This window comes from Setaria italica, chromosome I, assembly GCF_000263155.2.
Source record: "Setaria italica strain Yugu1 chromosome I, Setaria_italica_v2.0, whole genome shotgun sequence".
Taxonomy (NCBI): Eukaryota; Viridiplantae; Streptophyta; class Magnoliopsida; order Poales; family Poaceae; genus Setaria; species Setaria italica.
Window position 1 is genome coordinate 4,789,970 of NC_028450.1, and position 11,817 is coordinate 4,801,786.

The 11,817-nt window shown below is 46.9% G+C and overlaps 1 pseudogene; it reads right to left on the bottom strand.

Annotated features, from left to right (window-relative positions):
* Nucleotides 1-4,876: 4,876 nt before the first annotated feature.
* LOC101770750 lies at nt 4,877-6,655 on the bottom strand (annotated as a pseudogene).
* Nucleotides 6,656-11,817: the final 5,162 nt, after the last annotated feature.

Sequence of the window (11,817 nt, forward strand, 5' to 3'; positions counted from 1 at the left end):
TCCTTTTTGTTTACGACTTGAGTTTTGTTTTACATCTAGCTTTAGCTACTCTTGAACACGCGCAAATACGCGCTGTCCTTGTGATTCAGAACTCCACCTTCGAGTGATATTTAGATTGCTCACCTCTCTTTCTTGTTCGTTCTTCGATTGCGGACAGGAATCGATCTTCGTGATCAGGCTGATCTCGCACCAGCGAGGTTGGTAACCATCGGGAGTTGGTTCAGCGATTGCATTGGCGCTTCGGGTTCGCTCGTCGTAGTCGGATCGTGAGGGTCTACTTCCACCAAGTCGAATTTATCTCCACTCACCGAAAGATCGGGCACTCCGACTCTATCAATGAATATGGAGACTAATTGAGGATGAGCCGTAGTAGCAGTGTATAATCACAACAGGAGGAATGCTTTATTCAAGCAGTGGTAGTGTATAATCACAAATGGAGGATGGTTGAGGAATGCTTTACATTTACCGGTCAATTGAGGATGAGCAGTAGCAGTAGTGCCTGATCAATGAGATTAGTATCCACACAAAACAGATCGGCGAAAAATACAGTGATGGAATCCCTTTTCCTGATGAATGATGAATGAAATTTGACATCAGTACCGGACACAGCAACAAAAATATCACTTATCCAGATTCACCATATTCGTTAATCACAACTGGAGGATAAAAAGGGGCGTACAAAGTGCAAAAACTTCCACACAAGGTGGGGTCTGGGGAAGGGAATTCCTAGACAGTCTTACCCTTCCAAAATTCTTTTAAAATTCTGCAAAGAGGCTGGTTCGAACCCAGAACCTCCGGACCATAAGTGGAGAGTTTTACCACTACAAGGTCCACCCTTCTAATCACAACTAGAGAATGATTGAGGAAAAAGTTTTACTCTTACCGGTCAATTAAGGCTGAGCGGTGGCGACGCAGGGAGCCGACCTCCCTCTTCGATGGCCACTCCCGTGCTAGGATGAGATGTAGGGCAAGTGCCCACTTCGCTGGCGTCTAGGGGCCACTGAACCTGTGGTGGCACCGGCCGGGCGGCACCACGGCGGACGGCCGCAAGGGTGGACGCGTACAGATGATCCGAGAGGCATCGGCGGCGCCGGCAAGGTTAGGGGAGAGAGCGGTGCTGGATTGGAGGAGACCTCAATGCTGGGCCATAGGAGACGATGGCGCCGGGTCAGAGGAGACCTCAGCCCCCGGTTGGATGAGACGGTGGCGTGGGGTAGAGGCGATGGCAGCACATGATCGAGGCGATGGTGTGGTCGATGGTGGAGGCGAGGCGGTAGTGATGGCTGCGTGAGGCGACGAGGGATGACACGTAGGGTTGGATTGGAGGGCCACTGTTGAAGGCGCGATCGTGGTGGGAAGGTGAGGGACATCGTGGAAGGGCTCGATCGGATCGACGGCGTACGTGATTAGCGCGAACGTGAACGAAGTCAACGAATGGGCGAAGGGATGGATGGCGGACCGAAAAACATTTGACGTCTGACGTTTTTACTTGGTTTTGCTTTTTTTAGCTGTAGAGAAGAGGACGACGCAAGTACTCATGGTAGTTAAGGTAAGGTATAGATGGCCAAATGGGCATCCGGCCCGGTCTAGCCCAAGTATGGTTTGGCTCGGCACGTTTAGGCCCGCATAGTAAACGTGCCGTGCTGGGCCGGGCCACGTGCCGAAGAAACAGCCCAAGCACGGCCCACTGCCTTCTTAGGTAGGCCGTGCTAGCACGCTGGCCTGACAGTCCTTAACAGCCTCGTCTTGCTAGTGCCAGCCCGCGGGGACGGCATCAAAATACACTTCTCCAAAAATAGATTCACCACACCAATTCAAATTTGTCATGTTCAAAATCAAGTTCACAAGTCATACATACACCAATTCAAGTTCACAAACATATTAACACAAGTTCAAAGGTTCAAAATGAAGTTCACAGGTTCAAAATCAAGTTCACAAGTTCACAATAACACAAACACATTTGAATTCAAAAGAGTTCAATATTATTTTGAGCTGTTTATTTTGCTACCTTATTAAAAACCTTTGTAGGTAAAAACTCACACCTCGTGAGAAAACCCTACAAAGGAAAAAGGAGTACAACCAGCTCTATAATTGTTCAGATACAACACAATTGCATTACATTTAATCATCAAGATACAAGTTCTCAAATGATTCTTCAAGTTTTGGATCGTCCATGGTATGTTGCAGTTTTGAATCTCCTTGCTCCCAATCCTTGATCAAAACCAGGATCTCCACCATCTCGGAGGTCAGACGACGTCGCCGCTCCTCAATGATCCTACTAGTGGTACTAAATGCAGATTCTAAAGATATGGTAGAAACAGGCACAGTCATAACATCCCTAGCTAAGATAGAAATAACAGATAGGATAACTTATGCTCATACCACCAATGCAATATGTTAAAGTCATCATCATACTGGTTGACAGTATCACTATCTAGGAAGGCAGACAATTCGGAAGCAGTAGCAAGAGAGGCACCAGTATGAGCAGCCTGCAACAACGCACTAGTAGATTGTCTCCTAGACAGCGAGGAGGATGCAGAACCAAAATCCAGGCCAGCACCAAGGCTAGCAACCTGATTACCAAAAATCTTACCCCAAGCGGTCTTCTTCTTACCTGTAGGCCCTATTGTGTGGCCCTCTACAACCTCACAGAAGCAAACTTAGCATCATACTTGGAAAATATTGTAGACAATTCAGCCCTTACATCAGTTAAGTAACAAGAATAATCATTTTCATTGAGCTGAGACAATAGCTGAAGAATATTGCTAAAACTTGTTATCTTAGCTCTAGGATCCAATATAAATGCAAAGGAATAAAGTATAGGTACATCACACCAATAATCTAAGTACTTAGACTTCATGGGTGCAACAACATGTTTGAGATCATCATCATCGGCATAGGTACTAAGATGTCCAGCTATCTTAAGAATATGATGCAATACTAATGGATCAGTAGGATAATAAACACCAGACAAAACTACAATAGAATCATAGAACTGTTCAAGAAATAACAGAATCTTTTCAGCAACATACCAGTGTAATTCTGTCAGGAGTGTCTGGCCTTCAACCAAACCATATTGAGTGGCATGTGTTTTTATGGGGCATTAGATACTTGAGCATGAGATAAGTTGAATTCCATCTCACATTCATGTCCAAAGCAAACTTACGAGGTGAACATCAACAACAATGCAATAGGACTTGTATGCAGCAATACGTTGTTAGAAGAATTTAGTAATGAAATTGCAGTTCTAAATGCACTAAGCATAGGTTTGAAAATATTAAGGGCAGCCTTAACAATAAGATTAATAATGTGACAAGTACAATGCTGATGAAAAATAGTTTTCCAATATAACCAGAAAGTGAAGGATGGAGCTTACCAATGGCAGCATTGTTTGCCGATGCATTATCCAACGTAACAGAAAAGATCTTATCAGTTAAACCATAATCAGAAACAACAGAAGTAATACACTCAGCAATATTATCAGCATTATGAGAAACATCAATTAAACGAAAACCTAAAATCCTCTTCTCTAGTTGCCAATCAGCATTCACATTATGAGCAACCACACTAAGGTAATCTTTCTTAGCATTATCACACCATATGTCAGACGTAAGAGCAACAGAGGAAACAAATTGCAAAGAAGCCACAAGTTTAGTACGATGCTCATCGAAATACTTACCAAAATCCCTGGTGGTGGTTTGCCTAGACACAGAAGTAAATCTAGGATTATGAGCAACCTGAATATACTCCTCAAATGCATCAGACTCACCAAAGCATAAAGGAAGATGCAGTCTAGCAATCAACCTACACAACTGGTACGAGCAACATTAGAATTGTACTCCCAGAGATGGATAGAGCGATCAGGATCGAACCTGAGTTGGGACTGAGCCATACGTGTAGCTCCCTACAAGACTGGGCACCTTGGAAGGTGCCTATGCAAGTGTCCAGTACCACTAGAGAAAATACCAAAATAGAGTTTCTTGCAATGGAGGCACCTAGCACCAGTTCTTACCCTCTTGCTATTCTTTACCTCGTACAGTGGCTCAAAGTCCTCCCATACCTTAGAGGTGCAAGAACGACTCCTCTTACTGCTCCTACTCTCCGTCCCCATCTCACCTCCAGCACCAGCAGTAGGCGGTGGTAGATCTCCACCACCGGGCTGATCATCAGGATCGGCATTGGGAATGGGGATGTTGAGCAGCTCACGCCGATCCGCCTCCAAGTCAGACTCGTCATCTCCAGTCTGCCCCATCAACCTCACCTCATCGTTGTAGCAGGTTGGATAGTCTGCCATCGTCAGCTCCCCGGTTCCTCAATGGGTGGGCACCGAAGACCTATAAAGACAATGACAATCAAACTAAAGTATGCTAACTGATAAAAAAAAGACTGGTGTGGTATGTGGTGTCAATCAGTATTGATGAAACAATAGAACAACAATTGCAGGAATAGAAACATACGAAAGAAATCTATGAAACTCAAGATGAAATGACAATGCTATAAGACAGACTAAAGTATGCTCACAGATAAAAAAAGACTGGTGTGTTTTGTGGTATCAATCAGCATTGATGAAACAATAGAACAACAATTGTAGGAATAGAAACATATGAAAGAAAGCTATAAAACTCAAGATGAAATGTCAATGCTATAAAACAGACCAAAGTATGCTAACAGATAAAAAGAAGACAGTTAGAATCACAATATGGTTTGACATTACAAAACATCATGCATATCTTTCTATTAAAGCACTAACACAACAGCAAGATGAGAAACATACGAAAGAAAGCTATAAAACTCAAGATGAAATGCCAATGCATTGCTACCTTTCCTCTTTGTTCTAGATTATATTCCCTTCTTTGCGGCTACCCAAACATCTAAGCTATCCACTACCAAGTAATGCCAACAACCCCCAGGAGCACCGAAGATTGCTTACCTCGTCCTCGAGCACACCTGGAGCATCGAAGTCGTCGTCGATGTCGTCTATCCACCCACCAGAGAAGCCAACGGTGGCGAGCAGGAGGGGAGGAGCGGTTTCGATGAGGGAGCTAGGGAGGCGACGGATCTGCGAGGGAGGAGTGGTTACAGGGAGGCGGAGAGGCGATACGGTGGCGAATCTGTGAGGAAGGCGGAGGGGCGAGCTGGCGGCGGGCTAGGACGGCGGCGGATCTGCGAGGGGAGGAGGCAAGGAGTGGAGTCGAGGAGATAGAGGGAGGCGGAGGCGACGAGACAGAGGGAAGCGGAGGGATGAGGGAGCGGGGGAGGCGGCGGAATGGAGTAGGGTTTCGGGGGTGAGGGAGCGGCCGGCCGCGGCCGACTTTTATATGGCCAGGAGGCAGGCTTAGCGGACTTTAACAGGCCAGGGCAACCGTTGAATCCCGACGGGCCAAATGGGCCAGGCTATGCCGGGCCAGCACGTGGGCTGAGACAGCGGTCCAGGCACGGCCCATGGTATGGACCGAGCTAGCACGGGCACGATGGTCGCCGTGCTGGGCCATGCCTGGACCAGGTCAAACTCTCGTGCCGTGGGCCGGCCCACGTGCCACGGGCCATGGCCAACTATAAGGTTAGGTGCGTCAAAACAAACATAGGGAGACGGGGTCGCATGTTCGGCCACTGCGCCACTGGTCGCGCGCTAACACGCTCCATCCCGGTAGCCTTTTGAGCCGCATCCTACACGAGTAGACGCTGACGATGCCTGAACACGAACCGAGCCACCCCAATCGACCATTTTTGCGACGGATCAGTGATCCAGCGTTCCCGGAACTACCAGCCTGGTCTACGGAGTCTCTCCAAAACGCACGGAGCAGCGTGTGCGTGGGGTGGATGGCCGGGGGGCCCTGCCCCCTGGTCCTGGTGGCTGGTGGGCACGGGTAGCATGGCCGGCCGGAGGGAAGCCCGGGCAGCAGGGGCCCCCGCTTTGCTTGTGACGCGAACAGGTCGAGAGTGGAAAGCGAGGCCACTGGACAGTCTATCCTTTCCTTTGGCACTGTCGCCCTCATCATCGGAGTCATCAGAGTCGGACTCCCAGAGCGCGGCGTCCAGCGTACTCTTGGGGGGACACCTATCTAGCCGGGACCTCCTCTGCCTTGACGCCGCAGCCGACTGACGCCAGGAACGGGTGCTCCAAGAGCTGCGCCGCCGTGCACTGGTCGCGCGGGTTCCTCGCGAAGCACCGGGGCAGGAAGTTCTTCGCCTCGGTGGACATCCACGCGGGCACCTCCGGCACGGCGTCTGTGTACCCAATCCGGTGCACGGCCGCGAGGAGGCCGCCCACGTCGCTCCACGACGCGCGCCCTGTGGCCATCACGATGACCGTGCACCCGAGCGCCCAAACGTCGGCGGCCGGGCCCTGCTCCTCCCCCCGCGCGGCGCCGAGGACGACGTTGGCGGGCTTGACGTCCTCGTGCACGAGCGAGCGCCCGTGGAGGTGCCCCTAGCCACGTCCGCCGTGTACGCCGGAGGGTTAAAAAAAGAAACCAGTAGTTTTTTTTGCATCCAATAGGGAATTGTCTCAATCTCCGATGATCATCCAGCGAGGAAAGGGACGGCCGGTTTGGTAGCTAGCCTCGGCGGGCGTCTCCTGCTTTGTCGCTTGCACGAGCCACGACCCACGAGCGGCGCGGGCTGCAGAGGCGCAGGGACCGGTGGCGCGGCCCATCCGGCCGAAAGCAGCTAGCATCTCGGCGCGCACCCGCCGCCGCGGGAGCACGGAAGGTGCGTGGCCGTGGCGCGCCCGCTGGCTCGCTGCAGCGGCGCGTGAAGATGCCGACCTTTTGCGAAGAGGACGCGAGACGCGACGGCGACGCATGGAGGCGAGCAGAGTTTGCGGAGGTGGTGCCGGATGTCAGGGCTGATTTGTGATTGGCTGGTTGCTAATCCCTGCGGCGGCCATCCGTTTGATGCTGCGCAAAAGAGATTTTGAGCGCCGCTTCCGTGGTTACATGCTATTACTGTACTTCATTTTGATTATTTGTTATACATACCTCTTCTTTTTTTTCTTATATACTTATATATACTAGGTCCCGTTTGGAGGCCTCCGATTAAAAATTAGTTCGATGCTTGGATGCCAATTAGGATGACTAGACATGAGCTAATTGCGAAACTAATTGCATAAGTCACACAAATTGATCTAATTGTGAAACTAATTGCATAAGTCATATATTATTTATGTATGACTTATGCAATTAGTTTCACAATCAGCTCATGTCTAGTCATCCTAATTGGTATCCAAACATCGGACTAATTTTTAGTTCATAGTCTCCACCCTAGGAGAGAGAAAGGCAAAGAATGGTTTAGGACGTATACTTTTGTGCTATCTTTGGATGACGTGGCGATGGCACGTAGACTTAACCAACAGCTTGCTATGGCGGTTGGATCTATTACAGATAAAAAACCGTTTAGGTTTTTTTTCTAAGTCAGATTTTCTTAACTTTGATCATCAATACTTGTGATGGCAAAAGTATGAGATTTTTAACAAAGCACCTTAAGATACTCCCTACTGTAGATGAGCAATTGATGTGAGTTTAATAGGAGATTTATATGGATATCGTTTTGATGCAATTAGGAATTTGAATAAAGGGAATAACTTGCTAATTTTCCATGGTATTTTGTATGCTTGTTTTGCCATCTGAGGCGAAGCCGTATGAATTTCTCCACAGAACTCGAATAATTCGTCGGAATTCCTAATTCATCTTGTGGTTGTTCCAAGTAAAGCCTTAATTAGACAATCCGTTCGACATCCGTATTTAGCCACCATTTCGTCGATAACAGGCGTATGGAAAGGAGATGCTTGGTTTCTTTTACCTGCTCACTACATCTGAAGATTGGAGGAGAGGGGCTACAATCCACATGCACGTACAAGAAAACACAGGGCCATCAAGCAGTCTCCGTCAAAGGAAAAAGGACTAATGAGTTGTCCGGTTAGCCGATCATTTTCTCCGGACAACATCTAAGCACTAGGGACGACGCAATTCCTCGTCATATATCCACTACACTATTTACTTCATTTCATCTTTAAAAGAGAAAAGGTTGTAGGACTACTCGCAAAAAAAAAAAAGGTTGTAGGACACGGGGCGACTTCAACAAGACAACAAAGCTGCGCAAAGCGGCAAAGGTACTCCAAAGTCCAAACCGATGGCAAAGTCCAATTATGCCACACTCATTTTCTTGTGGGTAACACTTGGGTTCAAATTCCACTAACAACTACATGTAGGCTGTAGCTGCAAAATCAAAGTTGAATTAAACAGGTTTGTTAATTATGGATATGTTCAAATACACCTTTTAATTATAAGTCAGACTTCGAGTGAATTTGTGAAATGGGAGTCTGCTGAAAAGATTTGTGATTCAAATCTCACATGTAATTTAAATAATTTTAACGAACTGAGCGTAACTTTAGGTTACAAAGGACAAGGAGTATCAAGAATCCAGTGCGAATATGCCACCAATGTGGTCTCGCATATCATTATCTCTTTAGGTTCCAAAAGACGTGTATAAAGAAATTAATATTCCTTAGTCTTTTGTCATCGTACCGTAACCACCACGGTGAAAATTTGTCATGTTTGACTTTTAAGTTTTAACCTTGGCTATCCGGTTTGCTTTGATCCACCGTAGCTTCCTCGCAAGAGAAAGAAAAGAAACTGTAAACGAAGCCAAATGCAACTGGAAACATGTTGATGGCCCAGTAAATATTGAAACTTCTTTTTTTTAAAAAAAAAGACAATATTGAAACCTCTTTCATCCCAGGAAAATAACATTCGCGGTTACTTTTAGATACTCTGATGGTCTGACATATTATAGTTCAAAATCCCAGTCATTATAGCAGGGACAAGAGTTCAAATCACAAGCGTCTTGAAAACAACAATCGAAACCGTATGAAGACTTCAGACTTCAGTCTGAGCTTCTGCCAACATGATCCTGAAATTTGTTTCAAAAGAGTGGATATGAGGAAACAGTTCAATTTGCTCATATGAGCCTTCAGATTGCTAATCTCGCATGATTTTTTTTACTTCCTGGCCAAAATCTCCAGATGGGCCCATTTTGGGCTTAAATTGGCCAGTGAGGTTTCTAGTTTTGGGCTTTATTTGGATTGTCGTCTTCTTTTCTCCATTTCAAAACCCTCCTCTCTCTTTCGGGGGCGTCGGTGAGCTGACGAGGCCACGAGGCTGAGCTTCAATTCGCTGAAGTCTGAAACTGTATTTCTACCTCCGCTTCTCCAGCAGCTTGGGTGGCAGAAGCAACGGGCAATTGCAAGATATATAGCCAGCTAATGTTCGATAAAAGTACGCGTTGTAGGGAAGATGGCATGGCACTACAGTCATGAAGAGAGATACGATAGATTTCGGGCCTGTTCGTTTCAGCTTATAAGTCAGCTGAAAAGCTGAAACGGCTGATTTATTGTGAGAGAAAAACACTGTTTGGTGGCTGATAAGCCAGCTGAATAAGCTGAAGCGAACAGACCCTTCATAAATGGGAGTGGATACACACGCTCCAATATTTTCACACGTGGTGGGCAAAAGTTTCATTTTCATCTGCCGATCTGCCTATCCAATGCATCATCGCATATTAAGTAAGTACAATGATTAGCCTCTCGAAGAATTGCATCGCATGTTTTTATAGAGGTGATTGTGTACGCATATATATGAGTGTGCATCTATTTCGAAAAACAAATACGATGGTCAGTCCATGACATTATGTACTGGAGTGGTTTTATTTCAACAATAATGTAACCGCGTGGTTAATTAACTAGCCAACAGATCAGATTCTTTTTTTTTTTTTGAGAACACGAGGTTCATCACTCAAATAGCTGGATTACAATCGTCATTCAGGATATCACGTACCGGAAAAGGGTGCTATATCTAGCCACTCACCCTGGACCAGTGAACGAGAGACTTGTTTGGTACAAAGATGTGCTGCCCTACTACATGATCTAGGATTGAAACAAATTTCAAAGCTAGGACAACTCATGCCAAGCTCCTCTATCCTCATGAGGAGATCTCGGACTTTTGCATTTTTAGGGTCCGTTTGGCACGGTTTTGGCTCGTGAAAAAATAGCTCTAGCTCTGGCTCATATGAAAAAGCAGCTTTTTTTTAGTTCTAGCTTATTTTGTAGAAAAATATTTGGCAAAACAGCTTCTCCTAGCTTTTTAGAATGTATAGAAGATGTCAATTGTCCATTTTGCCCATGCATATGTATGTTGCTTGCCCATACAAGTTTTATGTGTGGCTCTATTGATAATGTGATTTGTGTGAAATAAAAAGATAATACCATTTTTCCTTCTTCCTTTTTTTTCTATTTATTTTTATCCTTTTTATTTTTCTTTTCTATTTTTTCCTTTCCTCCTTTCCTATTTCCCTTTCTTTCCGTGCATCCTTATCCTCTTCTACGGAGTCCACCGTCCGCTCTCCCAATCTCGCTCTCTCGTCTTCTCTCTCGTCTCTCTTGCTAGGCTACGCCGCCGATTCGACCTGCCGCTAGTGCGCCCCGCAGGGTCACGCCGTCATTGATCTGCCCAGCACCGCGCTGCCGCTGCTCCACCCCGCTGTCCGTCCGCGCCATCCAGCTGCAGCTGCACGCGTGCACCTGCTACCATTCGCGCCGGGCAGCTGCGACCTCTCATCACCGGTGAGCTTCACGCCGCCACCAGAGAGGTAGGAATGGCAATTTCGTTGCAATTCCAGCCAAGTTGAGGGATAGTTCCATTTGTCTTGGCGCAAGGGAGGAAGAGAAGCCGGGGGAAGCCACTTTTTTCAGCTCTCTCATCCTAGTTCAAAAACGCTAGAGGCTTTTACCGGCTTCTGGGAAGAAGCCGTTTTGATTTTTAGCGTTTTGTAGGGCTTCGGCATAAGCCGGCAAATAAGCCGGAGCCAAAGCCCGACCAAAGGGCTCCTTAGGGTCCGTTTGGCACGGCTTTGGCTCGTGAAAAAATAGCTCTAGCTCTGGCTCATATGAAAAAGCAGCTTTTTTTAGTTCTAACTTATTTTGTAGAAAAATATTTGGCAAAACGGCTTCTCCTAGCTTTTTAGAATGTATAGAAGATGTCAATTGTCCATTTTGCCCATGCATATGTATGTTGCTTGCCCATACAAGTTTTATGTGTGGCTCTATTGATAATGTGATTTGTGTGAAATAAAAAGATAATACCATTTTTCCTTCTTCCTTTTTTTTCTATTTATTTTTATCCTTTTTATTTTTCTTTTCTATTTTTTCCTTTCCTCCTTTCCTATTTCCCTTTCTTTCCGTGCATCCTTATCCTCTTATACGGAGTCCACCGTCCGCTCTCCCAATCTCGCTCTCTCGTCTTCTCTCTCGTCTCACTTGCTAGGCTACGCCGCCGATTCGACCTGCCGCTAGTGCGCCCTGCAGGGTCACGCCGTCATTGATCTGCCCAGCACCGCGCTGCCGCTGCTCCACCCCGCTGTCCATCCGCGCCATCCAGCTGCGGCTGCACGCGTGCACCTGCTACCATTCGCGCCGGGCAGCTGCGACCTCTCATCACCGGTGAGCTTCACGCCGCCACCAGAGAGGTAGGAATGGCAATTTCGTTGCAATTCCAGCCAAGTTGAGGGATAGTTCCATTTGTCTTGGCGCAAGGGAGGAAGAGAAGCCGGGGGAAGCCACTTTTTTCGGCTCTCTCATCCTAGTTCAAAAACGCTAGAGGCTTTTACCGGCTTTTGGGAAGAAGCCGTTTTGATTTTTAGCGTTTGGTAGGGTTCGGCATAAGCCGGCAAATAAGCCGGAGCCAAAGCCCGACCAAAGGGCTCCTTAGAGTCTTCCATAAGTCCAGATTCATGAGCGGTCTCGTGACCACAATCGAACGGTTC